This window comes from Leptonychotes weddellii, chromosome 14, assembly GCF_054177405.1.
Source record: "Leptonychotes weddellii isolate Sample4059 chromosome 14, ASM5417740v2, whole genome shotgun sequence".
Classification (NCBI taxonomy): Eukaryota; Metazoa; Chordata; class Mammalia; order Carnivora; family Phocidae; genus Leptonychotes; species Leptonychotes weddellii.
In genome coordinates this window covers 74,755,936-74,771,929 of record NC_138382.1, presented here as the reverse complement: position 1 = coordinate 74,771,929, position 15,994 = coordinate 74,755,936, and positions in this window count along the sequence as shown.

The window sequence follows — 15,994 nt, the reverse complement described above, 5'->3', positions numbered from 1 at the left end:
AAGCCAGAAACTGCTAAGCTGGCCGCGCGCGGCCAACTACGAGCCTGGAAATCGAGGCCCGCGTGGAGCGCACGGGGGATGGGGGCGGGGGCGGGGGGCGGCCGGGACCAGGCCCCCCGCGGCGTCTGGGGCGGGGCGAGGGGCGCCCCGCTGCGAGCTGCTTACACACACACACACACACACACACACACACACACACACACACACACACACCGGTCCCGCCCCTCCCCGCGCGGGGCTCCGCTCTTCCTCTCGGGCGGGCCTGCTCTCCTGCCCTCTCTCCGCCCTCCCTCTCCTCCCCGACAGCGTGGATTCTGTGTCCAGAGGACCTTGAGCGTGGGCCCTGAGCCTCACACCTGCCACTCAGCACAGACACGCACACAGGGACACCCGCCCACAGGCCCACTGGACGCAGGGCGCACGGGCCACCACACACACACACACACACACACACACCACGGAGATGCACAGCGCACAGAGACCACACGCGCGCACACACCGCAGAGAAACACCGGAGACACCCAAACATCAGACACACTATAGAGACACCAGAGAAAAGCGGCACAGAGACGCCGGGCACACAAAGACCCAGAGCACACACAGCTAGAAGCACACTCACTCACGCATAGCCTCCCAGTGACCCCCGGCCCCCAAATTCCCGGTTGTCTTCCCCACTGCTTGGGTCAGCCACGCCCCTGAGTGTACTTGAACCTGGGGTGAGCAGCCAGGAGGGCGGGGAGGAGGGAGGGAGTGCTGGGTGGGGCTGGACCCCTTTCCAGCGGCCCCCAGGTTCTCAGTCTCTCACTCCTCCCTGACAGCACCCAGGGCCCTCTCCACAGGGGTCCCAATAAGGCCCTTTTTACTGGGGCATTTCCACTCAGGGCTGGCAGATGGCCAGCCCCTCCTGGGCTCCAGGCAGCAGCATGTCGGGAAGGCCAGGAAAGTGGCCCTGGTGGCTTCTGCTTCCCCATGACCCTGCCCCCCCCAACGCCCTCCCCATGGGGGGGCAGGGCAGGTGTACTCCCCCCCCCTCATCCCAGCTCTTCCCGTTCCTGTCTGCCATCTCACCCTGAGCAATCATATCCCCCGGATCCCACTCCATCCCCGCACCGCTGACCCTGCCCTGGGCCCTGTGCAGACCTGTGCCGGCTGGGTCTAGCTGGTGGGTGGCAGAGAGGAAGGAATGATTCCCTATCCAGGGCAAAAGGAAGTGATGGAGAGGCAGGAAAATCACTGCTCCTTTCCCCTGAGTGCTCCCTCCCTCCCTCCTTGGACCCCTCCACCCAGAGGGAGCATCTCCTGAGCCCCGCTTGCTGATAAGGACTCCAAGGCCCAGAGAGGTTAGCGGGATTTGCTGAGGCTGGCACAGCTGTGGGAGATGGGATTAGGGCTGCACGTGTCCTGCCCCAGCGCCCAGCCTCCAGCTCTTCTCTCATAAGCTACTCTTCTTTTTTTTTTTAAAGATTTTATTTATTTCTTTATTTCACAGAGAGACACAGCTAGAGAGGGAACACAAGCAGGGGGAGTGGGAGAGGGAGAAGCAGGCCCTCTGCCGAGCAGGGAGCCTGATGTGGGGCTTGATCCCAGGACTCTGGGCTCGTGACCTGAGCCGAAGGCAGACATTTAACGACTGAGCCACGCAGGCGCCCCATAAGCTACTCCTAGTATAAGTATTCCTTGTCGGGGGAAACCAAAGCCCAGAGAGGTTAAGCTCTTTCTCAAGGTCACACAGATTAAGTGTTGAAGTCAAGAGACTGACCCCAACATACAACTGTGCCTCTTAGCAGGAGCCCATGTCTCCTGCCGAAAGCCCCACAGTGTGGGCTCCCTCTCCCCTGGGGCAAAATGGGGTGATCTGGAGGACCGTTCCTTCCTGGATCCATTCTCCAGCACAAGGGGCACTGGGGCCACCCAGGGCAAGGTCAGGGAGAGAGAGATTTCTCTGGAGCGGGGTGGGGGTGGGGGGTGAAGCCAGCCCTCAGTGGAGCTCTGGGGACAGGAGCTTCCCCACGGACACATCCACTGTCATTGTGCAGACAGTTTGTTGAGCACCTACTGGGTGCCGTGCACATGCTGGGCCCTGGGCACCCAGCAGGCACCAGAATGACCAACTCCGCTCTCAGGAGGCCACAGTCTGGTGGGAGACGTGGACTCAACGGACATTTCCAGGACAGAGTGTCGTGCTTTGGTAGGAGGCCCGGGGCTTTGGGAGCACAGAGCGGGGGACCCAAGGCACCGCCCAGGGCATGGGGGGGACACCTGGGCTCTCCAGGGCCCAGAGGTGGGGGCGCATGGTGAGACCTGGACAGAGGAACAGGAAGCCGGGGGGGGGTGGTGACTGACACAGTCTTTGCAGTCGGGCTGGTGCCACAATTCTAAACCCCGGCTGGGGGATTTGGGACAAGGGGCTCGGGAGGGCTGTTGACTAGAAAGAGGGAAAGGCTGGTATCCCCCAGCCAAGAGGGGCTGCGCCCTGCTCCTTCCAGCCCCTCCGCCTTTGTCTGCCATTATCTAAATCCTGCCGCCTGTGTCCTCCCCCTCCCCAACATTTCTGCCTCTTTGGGTCCCTTTGTCATTCTCTTCTAAATATGTCCTAAGTGACAGATGGTCTGCACCTTCCAGGGGCTCCTGTGGAAGGACATCAGAGCCCTCCATGGAGATAGTGCATGCTGCCACCTCCAAGCAGCCCCGTGTAAGCCTCAACATCCCCTAAACAGCCTCAGGAAGCGGGGGTGATGCTGGTGGTGGTCATTGTACTTCTGGGACCCACTGGAACCAGTGTTGGGTGCTGGGCAGAGGCCAACCCAGAAGCCGGGACTGGACCCACCAGGTTGGGCTCTGGAACCCTCCTGAATGGTGGCACTGAGACCCCAGGAGCAGTAGCCAAGAGCAGCTTGCCTGCTATCCCCCATCATGGGGCCTTGGGGACCGCTAATGACTCACCCACCAGGGTTTCCCTGGTTTATTGTCTGCACCTGGCAGCTCTGGGGACGGCAGTGACACCCCCAAGCTCCCAGGGAGCCCCCCACTGGGCTCTGGGCAGACTTCCAGCTCTCCTGGCTGCAGAGCCCAGCGAATCCCCGAAGAATCTCCCTACGGGAACCTGTTGGCCCAGGCACTTTCCAGGCACCTTGAGGACCCAGACTGTGTTCTCCAGGGGAAGATGCCTCCCCGGATCAGCTCACAGGTGACTTCTAACAGCCACGGCCATTCTGTGGGCGAGCAGGAATCCACAAGAGCTGAGAGTGCAGCCAGGAATCACAGAGGAATAATGACAGGCATTACTGAGCTGGTACCACGTGCAGATGGGGTCTAAAGTCTGCCATCTTTACAGCTTACTTATCCAGGAAGGAGGGCAACACTCTGTGACGAAGGAGGCACTGCCCCTAGCCCAATATTACAGAGAAAGAACCCAGGGCACAGAGAGGGTACGTCACTTTCCCGGGGTCACACAGCTACGCTCCAGAGAAGAAACCAGTGGTAAGTGCTGTGACGGGGGAAAGCACAGGCAGGTGTCCCAGGAGCACACAGGGCAGCTGCCTCCTCCAAGGCTGAGTCTTCCTCCTCCTGGAAGCTGGCTCAGATTTCCTCCAGCCCAGAGGGCAGGGCTGTAACCTGCATACACAGGTGGCTGTGGCTGACAAACTCTACCACTCCTCGGTTCCCCTGCTTCCCATTCATTCATTCATTCATTCATTCATTCATTCATTCACAGAACACAGTAATTGAGCATCTACTGCATACCAGGCTCTGTCCTGGGCTCTATGAACAAGAGAGACGGTGTTTCTACTTCAGGGAGCCCCCATCTTGGTGAGGGAGATACGGATGGGGCTGGCTTCCCAGATGTGTGACCCCTGCAGGAGAAGCGTTCTGCACCCCGTTTAATGGACTTCTGGTGTCATCTTGAAATTGTCAATTTTAAACAAGGGGCCTTGCGTTTTCATTTTGCCCTGGGCCCTGGCAAGTTGTGTGGCTGGTCCTGGACACAGACATTAAACTGTGCACATGGTGCACGGGGGCCACCCAGACTGCCCAGCAAGAGGGGGTTAGAACCACCTGCAGGTGCACTGGCCTGAAGGCAGGACACCGCCCCCCCCAAACACACACGGGTTAGACGGCTTGTGGGGAGTTCCAGCTGGCCGGGCAGAGAGACTAAGAGGCCAGAGTGAGGCTGGGGAGAGGAGCAGATCCTGGGAGATGACACCACGGAGTGGGCTTTGTCCTGACCCCAAATCCCTGTCACGGGTCTCTGGATCCCTCAGGGCAGCTCCCTGGGAGCTGGGTCAGCGTCAGGCAGGAGGTCTGGACCAGCAAACCTCCAAAAGGACTTTAAAAAACAAAAACAAAAACCTAGGAGCACCTGGGTGGCTCAGTGGGTTAAGCGCCTGCCTTTGGCTCAGGTCATGGTCCCGGGGTCCTGGGATCCAGTCCCTCATCCGGCTCCCTGCTCAGGGGAGAGCCTGCTTCTCCCTCTCCCTCTGCCCCTCCCCCCTGCTCATGCTCTCTCTCTCCTCTCTCTCAAATAAATAAAATCTTAAAAAAAAAAAACACCCTTGTGTCTGTACTGACTAGATAATGCAGGCGTGGGGCAGAGCACGACAGGCAGAAGCCCCAAACTGCTCCCAGCCACCCCCACCTGGCCGTGGTCCTCCTACTCGGTAACCCCATTTCCTGGGCACCTCCCAGGGATATTCTGTGCACATACAAGGAAGTACAGACATGCCTGTATTTTTAAAGATTTATTTGAGAGAGAGAGAGAGCACAAGCGGGTGTAGGGAGGGGCAGAGGGAGAGAGAGTCCCAAGCCGACACCGCGTTGAGGACAGAGCCCCGACGCGGGGCTCAATCTCACAACCCCGAGATCACAACCTGAGCCGAAACCAAGAGTCAGACGCCCAACAGACTGCGCCACCCAGGCGCCCCGACATGCCTCTATTTTTATTTTGTAATGTCAATTTTACCTACGTTCTGTATTGTACACACTACTGTGCACTTAGGGTTCTCACTTCACAATCTGAGATGTCATGGAAAGCTCTTTCAAGGTCATCTAATTTTGTAGATGGAGAAGTGGGGACTGAGTGTCGCACAGGAAGTATGGGTGTCCTGGTCACCCACGCACAGTGCCTGGCCTTGGCCATACACCCAGGCCTCCCCCACGGCCCCTCTCCGATCCTCATTGCAAGGATTGCTGAGAAGGGGGTACTGCGTGATTCCCATTTCTACAAGGCTCAGAGAAGTGCTGCTACACCCTGGGGTCACATAGCCCGACCCAGATCGGCAGCCTCAAAGCCACGCTGCCTCCTAGGAGCAGGTTCACCCTCCCCGGGGTGGCACTGCCCCCTTCCCAGATACTCACAACTTCCCCGATGCCAGACGGGGAAGCCCCTCACTTCAGCAGGTAAGAACTGGGCAAAGGACCCTTCTTGCCTGACAGCCGCCGGAATGGAGCCGGTGGGAGTCCCAGCAAGGCCAGGAGGGTCTCCCAAGAGGATGCCTGGCCCCGCAAGGCCCCAGCCTTAAGGCCTGAGCCTGTCAGGGAGGGTTGGCATCAGCTGGCTTAATGTGCCTGGGGCTGTGATTCAGCATTTGGGTTCCAAGAGTTATTTTTATTGTGTTTCGTTGATTCAAAGCTTGCCTTTGAAGTCTGTTTTCAAGCCTCCCCATCCTGGAGAAAGGAGCTGGTTTGGATACAACTGTGCAGTGTTGTCTCAGCCTGAAAAATAATTCCCCTTGAGTTAGGGGCTCATTGTCCCTGCGCACACATGGCCCCCCATGCGTGGGTGCCCGTGGGGGTCTGCAGGACGGCCTACCACCCACATGCGGGCAGGTAACAGGCAGCCCCTCAAAAGTTGTATGAAGAGGGACCCTCCAGGCACAGGGGAGGCTGTCAATGCTGGATCAAGGGTGCTCAACTTTTGGGGGGTCATGAGACTTTGTGATGAAAGCTAAGGACCTTCTTAGTTCAGAAAAACATACCTACACACAAAGCTTTGCAGTCAATTCCAGGAGCTTCTTGGACCTTCTGAGACGCCCCTCCCTTCAGTTTAGAGCCCCTTCCTAAAGGAATCTTATTGTCAGCCTCTTAGTAGCTAAAATTGAGCACTTGCTCTGTTTCAGGGGCTCTGCTATGGGGTTTCTCAGATTAACTCATGAATTCCTCATAATTGAGGCACAGAGAGGTTGGGTCACTCACCCAAGGTCACACAGCTCACAAGTGTCTAAGCCAGGATCTAGGCCCAGCCTGTCTGGCCCAGTCAGCACTCCTAACCTAACATCTGCAGATGCGTGCTCACACACACACACACACACACACACACACACACACCCCTCTACACACAGAGTGCCAGGCATCTGAGTAAACCTGTGGGTTAGGCCCAGAGAGAGAGAGAGGAGTACAGAGCCCCAGGTTAAGCGCCCAGGGTCTGGCTTCGGGTCTGGCTGAGCAGGGTTACTGGGGTCCAGAACTTTGTGAGGGTCAGCTGAGACCCACCTGGAGATTCCCCTGGCCTGGGGCCAGCACAGGGACACCCCTGTCAGCACACTTGATGTTCCCATCAGGGAAGGAACAGACAGTGGGGGTCACATGGGCACACACCTCGTTGCAATGATTGCTACCCAGCATGGACTTCTTCCCTTCCCTCTCTCCCTCCTCTCTGCCCCTCTTCCTCCCTCTCCCTTCTTCCTCCTCCCCCATCCATGGCCAAGGATAAGACTTGCCCACCCCCATAAGCGGTTGTGCATCCTGTGGTCGAAATAGCCCAACTCTCTATACAGCACACTTCCGAGAAGCCCAAACCAAGTCTGGGGAGCCCCGTGTTCTCCTTGGGAGGCCTCCCCTTTGCCCACATTAGCTGAGCCCACAGGCCAGGCCGGGTTGCCCAATCTGGGGCCTCTTGCTGCCCCATCCTCCTTCCCCGATGGAGGGAGGACAGGGAATGGCCTTCATCGGCCTTCCAGGCTGGGATTTCCAACATTTGTGGAGTTAAGACCCTAATACTATTTTTCAACAGCTTTTGGTGCTTTAGTAGAATTGAGGGTAAATCTAACTTGCAAATTTTCCCCTTTGATCTCCCTTTTTCTTTCAGGAGCTCAACAGAGCAGGGTTTAAAACAGGACTGGAGACAGCTCCCTCCTCTCTCCTGCTCCCAGCCAGGGTTCTCCTGAGGTTGGAAGTCCTGGGGTGGTCACTGTGGGCTGGATTCCTAGTCGCCAGCTTTGACTCCCACTGCTTGCCTCCTCTCCCCCCATCCAACACTGACTTGGCCTAGGCAGGCTCCTCCAAGCCCCCAGGTCCTGCCCCCTCTGCCTCGTCCCTGGCTTCTCCCTCCATGCGCCCCGCCTCGCCACTCCCCACTCTTGCAGCAGGCTTCTGGCTTCTTCACTCTCCTGAGCCAAACTCCTTCATGCCCCAGGGCCTTTGCACATGTTTCCCCCTCTGCCTGAAATGTTCTTCTCACCAGCTTCACTGACTCCTACTTAAGATCAGGTTTCCTCTTAGATGTCTCCTCCTCAGGTGGGCCCCCCAGGATCAGAATTGAATAATGGTAACATGAACAGCACCGACAAACCATTCTCAGCAGACACTTGAGCTCGGGGAGCGTAGGCACTGAACAGGCCCCAACACACAGCCGGCCACGCAGGAGGCCCTCAATAGACGCCGGGGAAGGGGAGGGGATCCTCTCTGTGGGACTCTTCCTGCTGGGATCTGTGCCTCAGTTTCCCTGCCTATAAAGCGAGGGGGTTGGGTCACAGGCCCACACTTGCCATGTGATGATTTTCTGATGCTCCCTCTGGGTTTCTGGCAAGGATCACACTCATTTCACGGTATGTGACTTCCTTGATTATCTGATTTTCCAGGGAGGAATTTTAAATCTCTGGGTTGGGGTGGCATCTGCCTAATACCCAGGCACCCGTCCCATCCCACCAGCCTGAGTGCACCTGGCCTCCTGGGGAGGCCCATTAAAAGTGCCCCCTCTTGGCAGATAAGGGGGGCAGAGAAGCCCTTCAAGGGCTCTGTCTGCATGGCTTGGCCCACGGGGGTGGGGGAAGAGTGGCGGTGGTAGAGTCCCCCTCTCTGCCACCACAGCTGTCAAGGCGGGCCAGACAGGCCATGTGCAAGGTCTGACTCTGTCATTTCCTGGCCACTGTGGCCCATCCTTCACTTCTCTGTGCCTTGGTGCCTCTGCTGAATAGCCCGCATAGAACAGCAGCCCCCAGCTGAGGTTCACGTGCTGACTCAGCAGGTTCCTGGCCTGGGGCAGACACACAGCAAGTGCTCTGGGGGTCAAGGGCTCTCTCTGACTTTCTCACCCACCCCCCTACCGCAGTGGCTAAGCCCCAAGTCCCTGGAGCTAAAAAACTAGGTCAGTACCCAGCCCTGCTACTTAGCCGGCTGTATGACCTCCTGGTGTCTCAGTTTCCCCATCTGTAAAATGGGGGTGATAGATACACCTTCCTCTCAGGGTGCTGCCGGCTGCTGGTGCCAAATCAGCGTCTGCTCTCATTATTCCCAGGCTGGCCTCCCCCTGCTCCGCTCCTGTGTGGTGATCGAGGCAGGGGCTGCGGGCATGAACAGCTGAGTGCAGACTCCACCAAGTGCATCCTGTCCACGGAGCCTGCGTCTCGCTGGTTTCCTGGCTATGTGATCTGGGGCAAAACGAGTCCCCTCTCTTGAGCCTCAGGCTGTTCACCTGGGAAAGGATGTCCTTAATCAACCACACTGGGAGGCTTATGTGGGAGAGTGTGTGGTCATTGTCATTCTTACTGTTGGGACATCAGAAAGTAGAGCCATGGGGCTCCTGGGTGTCTGCCCTCGGCTCAGGTCATGATCTCAGGTTCCTGGGATGGAGCCCCCCCAAAATCAGGTTCCCTGCTCAGCGGGGAGTCTGCTTCTCCCTCTCCCTCTGCCTCTCCTCCCTGCTCGTGTGCTTGCTCTCTCTCAAATATACAAAATCTTTTTTTTTTTTTTTTTTTTAAGATTTTGTTTATTTGACAGAGACACAGTGAGAGAGGGAACACAAGCAGAGGGAGTGGGAGAGGGAGAAGCAGGCTTCCCGCGGAGCAGGGAGCCCGATGCGGGGCTCGATCCCAGGACACTGGGATCATGACCTGAGCCGAAGGCAGCCGCTTAACGACTGAGCCACCCAGGCGCCCCTAAATAAATAAAATCTTAAAAATAATAATAATAAAGTAGAGCCATTTCGCAAGAAGGAATGTGTTCAGCCTCAACCGTGAAGAAGGACAAGCAATGTCGGCTCCCTCTGGCTTCTAGGAAGCTGAGGCCCGAGGGACCCCCCTCCCCCGCCAGCACAGCGGGGTTGGGGTGGGGGGGGGTGGGAACGCTGCAGGGGGTCCCTGAGACCGCCCTCCCGCGGGCCGAGTGGGCGCCAGGCGCAGGTGCGTCTCCGTCAGCCCCGGCTCTTCGCCCGATCTCGGGGATCCAAACTTCCCGAGTCTCCCCCGAACGCCCCTCCCGAGAAGGCCCCGCACCGAGGCCTCCCGGGCAGGGAGGAAGGTGCCCGAGGCACGGAGAAGGGCAGCGACCGACCCGAAGCCACACAGCCCCGCCCGGCCCGGCGGCGCCGCTCGCGGCCCTGCGCGGACTTGCCCAGCAGGGACGTGCGGGGCCTCCGCGAGGTCCGCGGCCGCCGAGCCACGGGATGAAAGGGGAATCCGCCGAAACCTGCCTCCCTCCCCGGCTCGCCCGCCCCTTCCGCAACCGGATCTGGCTGGGGGCGCCGGGCTTTGATGTCGGCGCAGAGGCCCCCCCCCCCGCCCGGCCGGCTCGGGAGCCTCCGGGAGGCCGACTTGAAAGGGCAGCCGCGGCCGTCCACAGCCTTCCCCGGGCCCGCCCGAAGGAGGCGGGGAGGGGGCCGCGGGTGGCGGCAAGCCCGGTCCAAGGAGCGGGAGGGCGGGCCGTCCTCGGCGTTCAAGGCCCTGCTTCCGCCACCCGTTGCCACGCTTCCACTCGGCCCCCGGGTTTGTACAGAATGACTGTGGTTCCCAGGTATTGCCCCATCTCGGGCCCTAGCACTCAATGTTCCAACTGCCAGAAACACCCTTCCTGTCTTTGACTCCCCGGCCTTGGGTTCAGCTCCTCTCTCTGGGCTTCAACTCTTGATGTGGGCTTTCCCAGAAACCGCTCCCCCATCTCCTTCCCAGGTCCACCGCCTCAGCGACCCCCAGAGCGGCAGACTCCAGTAATCCTCCACCTGCAGACCCCTAGCTGGGAGCTCCAGGAGGGCACCCTTTGCAGCCAGCCGCCTGCCCGGACCGGGGTGGGCGGGTGCTGGGGGAAAAGGGATAACACCAGTCGTGATAATAATAAGCCCTTGGGGCGAGCCAGCGTGAGGGTGGCCGAAGAGAGAACTCCCGGCTCCTCGAGTACATCACAGATTCCTTGGTTCCCCGTATCCTTGGAATACCAAGCCGGGTGGCCCTCCTCCCTACCTCCAGGCAGGGCCTTGCCCTCACTGCACAGCCCGCCCCCCCCCCCCGCCCCCGCTGCCTCGGCCCTTGGGATCAACCGCTGACAGCCCTCAGAAACCCCCAGCCCCTTGATTCCCTGCCCCAGAGTCCCCTGATGCTCTGCAGCTGCCTTCTGAACCCTCTGCCCGGTCCACTGATTTCTGTGGCCTCTCCCACCGTGGCACTAGGGCTCAGGAAAGAGCCCCTCCTTTCCTCACCCCAGGCTAGATTCCATCCCAGGACTCTGTTCAACCAAGGCGCCTGGGAGGGGGAGCTGACCCAGGCACCATCCTGGGGGGCCGGGGGGCGCCCTTCAGTACTTTAGGCGCAGGAGCAAATGGGCGAGGAACCTCAGTTTGGTTCCAATGTCTCAGGAACTGAGGTTTTCACACACAGAGCCGGCGAAACTGTCTGTGCACACAGACCCAAGGGCAGCCGTGAAAGGGGCCCTCTAGTATCTCCCTAGGAGGAGGAGCGGGGGAGGGGGGCTCCGCAGGGGTGGAGGGGGGTGGCGGTGATGCAGGGATGAATATGCTGCCCGCAGGAGCTGCTGCCTGGGTGGGCAAAGCCAGATGTGAGCTTCAGCCTCCCCTGCCCGCCAGCTCCACCTTTTCTAGAGACCTCAGAGCTCAGCCCTCCCGTCCCCGGGGGGTATTCGGTCTGCAGCTCCCTACCACCACTCCCGCTGCCCCCACCCCACCCCACTCTGCCGTCTGCTGGGTTCAGCAGGCAGAGGGGAGAGAGGAGGGGGGACAGAGGGCTCCCCTTGGGCGCGGCAGGCTGAGAGCTGACCCCCACCCCCACCCCCATCAACCCTGTTTTCTCTTGCTTCCTGAAGGGCTGGACTAACCTTCCTTCCGTCCTATCTTTAACGAAGGTGTACTGCGCACCTACTATGTGCCATTGTGTGCAAGGATGGAGTCCTCATCCAGTGGGAGAAACAGACACAAATAAAATAGACCCATAAATACGGGCTATGATGACAGAGCTACAGGCAGCTCAGAGAAAAGGCTCTAACCCAGCCACAGACATCAGGGAGGCTTCCTGGAGAAAGTGGCAAGGTTACCTTGAAAGCAAAGGCTAGGGTGGGAGAGTGAGTGGTGGGAGGGGCAGAAGGCACAGTGAGTGGGCTGCATTGTGTGAGCGGGAGAGAGAGGAAGGACCTGTGTGTGGGGGGGGGGGGGAGGCAGGTCGGTGTGGACAGGCAAGGGGCCACGCGGGGTCTGGGCAGGTGGAGCAGGACCTTGCAGGACCTTGCAGGACCTGGGAAGCCACAGAATCCAGCCCAGGATGCCCCCACTCTCCCGGGGAGGGGACTCACTGGGCAGGACCCACAGAAGCAGGAGGGATTAAGTTGGGGCAGAAGAAAATCCCAGCCTGGATTTCAGACCCCACCTGGAACGGACTGGCCTGGCCAGAGGTGGGATTGGAAAAACTGGAAGCTAGGCTCTCAGGAGGTATGCTGGCTGGGGCTGGCCCCAAAGTGGACGGGAAGTAGAAGGGCCTGACCCACTCGCCTCGAACACCGTTTCTTCTGACTACCTCTTCTAGAAGAGGAGCAAAGAGCCCTAGCAGCGTGCGGTGACCCAGTCCCCACCTCCTGGCTTACAACACTAGAGGTAATAATGGTCATCAGCAGCATCATCACAGCAAATGTGTATTTAGTGTTGTCCTTTGGAGTCATTCACTTAATCCTCACAATAACTCAAGGTGGGGAAACTGAGGGGTCAAATCAGCTGCCCCTGGCCACCCAGCTGATAAGTAGCGGACCTGGGATTTGAACCTAAGGCCTTCTGGCTCCAGAGCTGACATTTCTCTACCTCTCTGCAGTGCTGGCTTGCACAGATTTGCTGTAGAATGAACAAGGGACCCGATTGAATTTGCTCTTGTCTCCATGTGCCCCCTCCATATGGATTCCTTCCCCTGTCCCTGCCTCAGGACCTGGGCTGTGGCCTCCAGGACTGAGACTGGCCTGATCCAAGAGGACACAGGGAGGCCATCTCCTGGAACTTTTGAAGTCACCCACCTGCCAGGCTCCCGACAGATTCCCCGCAGGCTCCCAACCCAGCTTCTTGCCCACGTATTCAAGGTCCCAAGAGAGACAGGAAGGTCAGAGTCAGAGAAATTGGAGGAGGCTTTGCTGCTGGCTTTGAAGAAGGAGGAAGGAGCCACAAGCCGAGGACTGTGGGCAGCCTCGAGAAGCTAGAAAAAGCAAGGAAACAGACTCTCTTCTAGAGTGAAAGGAACACAGCCTCTCGACACCTTGACTTTGGGACTTCTGACCTCCAGACTGTAAGAGAATAAATTTGTGTTGTTTAAAACACTGCATCTGTGGTCCTTTGTTACAACAGCAACGGGAACCTGATACAGAGGGGCCTGACCAGATCTTCTCCAGCTTAGCCAGGTCTTAGCCAGCTCTGATGTTCCAGAAAGAAAAGAAATAATATGAGTGACCCTGCTCTGTAAAGGGTTACAGGGCCAAGGGGCAGGAGTGGGAGCTTCATGAACCACCTGGTCATCCTAGGGTCCTTGCCTGGGACGTTCCATCTCTAGTTTCCCCAGAAAACAAACCCAGCCTGTTTGGCGGGCTGGGCGAGCGGAGCCTGCAAGGTGAGCAGGAGGAACTCCAGCCGGTCCTTCCAAAGCTGAACTGAGGCTTCTCCGGGTTGTTGTCTGCCGGCTGCCTCTCTTCACCAAGGGGCCACTGGAGCCTGGGGGTCACGAGCACAGGCTGGTAACAGGTTGCCCAGGCGTGGAGTCTCTGCTTTGCTGAGCCAACATGTGTTTCTCTGGGCAAATCTCCCCAGCTCTCCAAGCCTCAGTGTCCTCCGTTAAATGCAGAGACTGGGCAGAATCTCCCTGCAGGGCCAGCCTGGGTGTTCATGAAGAGCTCCGCGCGGGGCCGGGCACACAGGTGTGTCCCTGTGTGTGTCTGGCTGTGCGGGGACTTGGGAACAGGGACACACACACAGGCATGCTTGTACGGGACCGCGCATGCAGGTGTATGCACAGCCTGGATACGCATTCTGAAATTCACGTTTGATCCTTCACTCCCCTGCTCACTGCCTTCACTGCCCAGGGGAGAAGTTCAAATCTTCCCCGTGGCCTACAAGACCCAGCCCAGTGTCACTCTGGCAGCCCCTCAGCCTTACCCCCAACTCTCCAGTGTGCGCCCCAAGATCCAACCCTGCCTGCCTCCTATCCATTCCTCAAGGCGGCATGTTCCCAAGGGAGTCCAGACCTCCCGTCACGCTGTTCCTTCTGTCTGTTTCCCATTTCCCTTCTCCTCCTCATTGACTAGCTCCTGTTCAGTCTTTGGGTCTTGGAAAGCGATCGCCTCCTCCAAGTAGCCTTCCCTGACTGCCAGCCGTGCTGGGGTGATTGTCTCTCCCATTTCACTACATGGTCCCTCCCTGCTGTGTGCTCCCCTGGTCTCAGCACTACTTTGTACAATAATGGCTCATGAGCGTCTTTCTTCCTTCTGAGGCCATGTGTGCCCCATGGCAGGAAGCCAGAATGCTGCGTCCTCCCCTGTTGCCAGCACCCAGCACAGGGTCCAGCCCAGAGCAGGTGCTTAGAACACTTTATTGAATGAATGAATGAGTGCGCATGTCTGGATGCGTGAGCAAGGAGCTGCGATCACATATGCGTTCCTGCAGTTAGTGATGGGGGCGGGGCGGGCAGTGATTTGGCTCAGACTTGCCTTGGGGGGGGGCCGGAGCAGGGGTGGGGCCAGAGTGTGCGGCTCCCCACCCCAGTCCACTCTCCCCTGCGCTGAGTGGACTTACTGAGGTTGCTTTGTTGTTGGAGGGGGAGGGTAGAGCAGAGTGAGCGGGAAGGGGAGGCCTGCAGCCCACAGCTTCTCCTTCCTTCCTCCCTGACCCCCCTCTGACCTCCAGCCAGCCTCCACTGAATGGGGGAAGGGGCAGAAACCTCCAGTGTCCCCCTGGGGAAGGCACTTCTGGATCCCCCTCGGTGTGCCCCCAGGCCTCCCCCCACCCCAACCTCAGGTCTGGGGCCTGGGGAGGAGCTGGTCAGGCCCAGAGCAGGCTCCTCGGGAAGTGGGTTGAGGGCCTGGCCTGGCCCTCCCTGGGGACGTGAGGTAGGTCACTCCACATCTCTGACCCTTAATCCTCTCATCTGTGCAATGGCCCAGCAGCAGTTGCTTGCAGCCATGTGGCAATTAATGAGATCATGTTTACGGAAGGCTCGACACAATGTCTGGCAATGGAAAACGCTCAGTAAGTGTATTTTGTCATCATCATTATCATTTCCCCATCTCTCCCTCCCCGTCTCCCTCCCTCCCAGCCCTCAGGAGCATGCACTTTGGCTGGTGCACCCTGGGATAGAAGGACAGCCCCGTCTTGTTCACCTCTGTACTATCCCCAGCCTCTAGCACACGGTCTGGCACCTAGTAGGTGCTCAGCTCAGTAACTGTCCAGTGAATGAACCAGCAGCGTCACGGGGCGGGGGCGGGGTGGGGGGCAAGACAGCTCCTCTCTCTGGGCCTCTGCGTGTCCACAAACTGGGAAACTCCGAGGTCCCTCCCGCTTTGAAATCCAGACTGGATGTTTGTGTCGCCACTGTGCTGAGTCTTGGGTCTCTCTCTCTCTCTTTTTTTTTTTTTTTGAATATTCATGCCCGCTGTCACTTCCCCAAGCCCTCTCTCACCTGGACGCAAGCCAGCCTCTCTCGCTTTTCTGCCTGCTTCTGTGCTTTGACCCTATTCTCCATCACACAGAGCTGGGGCAGGGGTCTTCAAAACACAAATCTCTGCTGAATAACGACAAGAGCCTTTAATGTGGCTCATGGGGCCCTGCACAGCCCAGCCCTGAGGAGCCCTTTCAGCCTCTTCCAGGAACTTCCACCAGCTCTAGGGCACAGGCCTCCTTTTCTCTGACCCTCCCTGTGCAGGCCCTTGGCACATGCTGTTCCCTCCCTCTTCATCTGGGTAACTGCTGCTCATTCTCCAGATCTGCCACTCCTGTTATTGATTGCCTTCGTCCCTCCCAGCATCTGTTGAGTCAGAAAGTTATATATAGGGGCGCCTGGGTGGCTCAGTCGTTAAGCGTCTGCCTTCGGCTCAGGTCATGATCCCAGGGTCCTGGGATCGAGTCCCGCATCGGGCTCCCTGCTCGGCGGGGAGCCTGCTTCTCCCTCTCCCACTCCCCCTGCTTGTGTTCCCTCTCTCGCTATGTATCTCTCTGTCAAATAAACAAATAAAATCTTTAAAAAAAAGTTATATATATATTTATTATTTTACTATTTATTATATTTTATTATTCTATATTATTATATTTATTTATTATTTTTATTATTTATTTTTGTTATTTTATTTTTATATATAAAGTTATATATTTTTTTATTTGAGAGAGAGAGCATGAGCAGGGGGAGGGGCAGAGGGGGAGTGAGACTCCCCACCGAGCACGGAGTCTGATGTGGGGCTCGATCCTAGAACCCTGAGATCATGACCTGAGCCCAAGGCAGATGCTTAACGGACTGACCCACCCAGGTGCCCCGAATCAGAA